This window comes from Tamandua tetradactyla, chromosome 15, assembly GCF_023851605.1.
Source record: "Tamandua tetradactyla isolate mTamTet1 chromosome 15, mTamTet1.pri, whole genome shotgun sequence".
Classification (NCBI taxonomy): Eukaryota; Metazoa; Chordata; class Mammalia; order Pilosa; family Myrmecophagidae; genus Tamandua; species Tamandua tetradactyla.
In genome coordinates, this window is record NC_135341.1 from 46906896 (window position 1) to 46910269 (window position 3374).

General features: G+C 38.8%; 1 pseudogene across 1 annotated transcript; it reads left to right on the plus strand.

The window, feature by feature from the left end:
- Positions 1 to 847: 847 nt before the first annotated feature.
- On the plus strand, positions 848 to 3374 carry LOC143657968 (folate receptor alpha pseudogene; annotated as a pseudogene). Its single transcript, XR_013163041.1, has 2 exons — positions 848 to 951; positions 1976 to 3374. The product of XR_013163041.1 is annotated as a folate receptor alpha pseudogene (transcript).

Sequence of the window (3374 nt, forward strand, 5' to 3'; positions counted from 1 at the left end):
TATATCTCTCCTCTCTCTTTATAGCACTGTGTTTATTGGGTAGAAACACCCAGAAAATAAAAGGAGAGCTACTCACTACAGGTCTTGAATTAGGCAGATGGAGTCTTGCTTTTCTTCTCTTTTTTTCTCCTTTTTCATTATTGTTACCATAAGTGTTGGTACAGAAAGAAAAGATAGATCCTCCAGGTCCCATGGGTTGTTTTATTCTTCATGCCTTCAAGGAAGTATAATTAGGGGGTACAAACTCAGGCATTGCCATTTACTGCATGTGTGACTTGGGGCAGGTTACACCCCTTCTGTGGTTCCAATTAATCAGCTGTAGAAGGAGGATGAGAATAGTACCCATGTCACTGGGTCTTTCTTAAAAGTAAATGAGTGGTACATTTATGTACACATACAAAGCACCAAAAACAGTGTCTGAAACACAATAAACTGTCAGTAAATGCTGTCTATTAAAATGATAGACAGTGTTCATGCTCAGGGTTTATGAGCTCTTCATGAAATATTCAAGACCTGAAAATGCATTTATAGACTTTAAAAAACAAAAGGGAAACTGCAAAGTATAGATCAATAAATGTTAAATAAGTTTTGTGACAGGGACATTTATTACTCACAAACATCCCTGGGTTCTCTTTTATATTTCCCAGTGCCCTGGAGAATGATGAGCCTGTCTACTCCCGTTGGTACAGTTATAAGAAGGTGATGCCTCTGAAAGGTGGATTCCTGAGTGACTGTATGGAGCAGAGCACCTCACCAGCCTATGCAGGACATGGAATGTGAGTCAGAAGTAGACTTTGTGTTGCCACTAACTTCAGCCTAATCTAGCTTGCATCTAATAATAATGCATCTAATAATGTGACATTAAGTCAACCATTCAATTATGCCCAACTCAATTTAACCCAACTCTCCCTTAGTTGAATTTAAATTATAGACAATCAAGGGTCCTCAAAGGTAAGGATTTTATTTTTGTTCAATAATGTATCCCAAGTGCCTACAGCAATGCCTTGGACAAAGTAAATGCTCAGTAAATATTTTTGATATGGGTGCATTTTAACAGTTTTGATAAGAATGTCGGTGAGACTTTCAAAGATAAGAATGTTCAGGACTTACAAAAGTCTTAAAATATCTCAAATGGATTTGGATACTGTTAGGGAAGCTGGCTATGTTGCATGTTGATGAGAGAAAACTCCAATTTTTTAGCATCTCATCCTAAAGTCCAGTTGATGACATGAAGGAGACAAAATCCAGAGGTGGTTGAACTGCATTTCATTCTCAAGGATTTTATCATGTTTTTCTATTTTTAAATTCTTCTATTTCCTATTGATCTTTATACAGAAGAGGACAGAGCAAAACACATTCCTTTGAATAATGTAATTTAAAAATTATGCCAGAGCAAAGTCAGAAGAGGCAGTAGTCTGAGAAATGGTTGGTAAAAATGCTTGTCTATTCTTTTAACTTTTAAAACTTTAGTTTTAATCATAAAATATTATATTGTTTTTAAATATAGAAATGTCAAACTCTAAAACCATCACCATAAGATGACATCAATAATTACGCTGACAGCCACGGAGAGAAGCATGAATTCAATTCCAAAAATAAATCAGACTATGGATAATGGGAATAGACAGTGGAACTAAAGATATATTTTGGCTCTTCTTTCTATGAGTTAGATTTTACTTTGAAATTGTGAGCCTACCCCAAACCTGATCTTCTGAAACAAGAAAAAAATATGATGGGGCAAAGGAAAAACCAGTGAAACTTTTAATTAATTTAAAAATTAAATTAATTTAAACATTAAATTTTTAATTTTCCACCCTTTATTCTTATTACAAAGATGGGATAATATAACCATATGCAAATGCTGGCAATTGTGTGTGTGTCTTTTCACATTGTATTGGCCCATAGCTGTTTTTTGTTGTATGTCTATTTTGTTGAACTGAAAATACTTATCATTTACCCATTTTTTCCCTTTTAGGTTGTTCATCTTTTAAATCTATTTTTTGAAAAGGTGGAAGGCTGAAAATAAGTTTTGTGTGTAGAGACGCTATCTGTTGGGATTATTAGAGGACTTGAAAACCCCAGGTTCCCACAGGATTTAGTCGCCCACATGGCCCGACTGATGACAACACAGCTACTCCTCCTGGTCTTGATGACCTTCATGTAGGGCGAGGATTGACCTTCTCAGTGTCTGCATGGACACCAAGCATCACAAGGAAAATCCAGGCTCTGAGGACAAGTTCCATGAGCATTGCAGTCCTTGGAAGAAGAATGCTTGAAGCGCCATCAGCACCAGTCGGGAAGCCCACGAGAACCCAGTCTTCTGTACAGATTCAACTGGAACCACTGTGGAGAGATAGCACTTGCTTCATAAAGCCCCTTCATCTAGAATGAACGTGCAAAAGCAATTGGCCTGAGGGTTGGAACTGGATTGTAGGGTATGGCCAATGCCCAGTGGGGCCGCCTGTCACTCCTTTGATTGCTACTTCTCCACATTTGCTGTTCTGTGCAGTGAAATCAGAAGTCAGTCGCACAAAGTTAGCAACTAAAGCTGTATCCAGATGTGGATTGACCCAGCCCAAGGTGACCATAATAAGGAAGTGACAAGTTTCTATGCTGTGATGATGAGCCTGGAGCTGAGCCTCTTGGGGTTGGTCTCTCCTGTTCACCCCACCCCTGAGACTGCTCTGGTTGCTCAGCTGAGCTCTTTTTACCTTCTGAAACCTGGACATCCTAGCCTGTTTGGCCACCTAGCTCCTGGCCACTCATTTACTGCTCTATAGTGGTGCATCTGAAAATCTAAATAAACAGATGCCTTCCTCTCCCACACAGAAGTTTCACAAAAGGGCATATGTTGTAGAGTAAGTCACCTTCTGTATTAGCTAGAGTTCTCTAGAGAAACATAATCAGCAGGAGATATCTGTAAATATAAAATTCATAAAAGGGTCTCACGTAACCGTGAGGATGTGGAGTTCAAGGTTTGTAGGGAAGGCTGTGAGCTGGCAGCTCCAGAGAAGGTCCCCAATGAACTCTCAGGAGAGGCTGGCTGGCTGAAACAGGAAGAGTGATTGTCTCTTCTGAATCGTACTTAAAAGCCTTCTGGTGATTAGATTAAGCATCACTCATTGCAGAAGACATTTTCCTTAGAGTGCAGCCAACGTGGTCATGATTGAAGTCTATGAAATGTCCTCATAGCAACAGACAGGCCAGTGTTTGCCTGGACAGACAACTGGGCACCACCACCTGGCTAAATTGACACAGGAACCTGACCATGACACCCTCCAACAATATACTGTATTTTTTTTTTAATTAAAAAAAATTAACAAAACATTTAGAAATCATTCCATTCTACATATATAATCAGTAATTCTTAATAT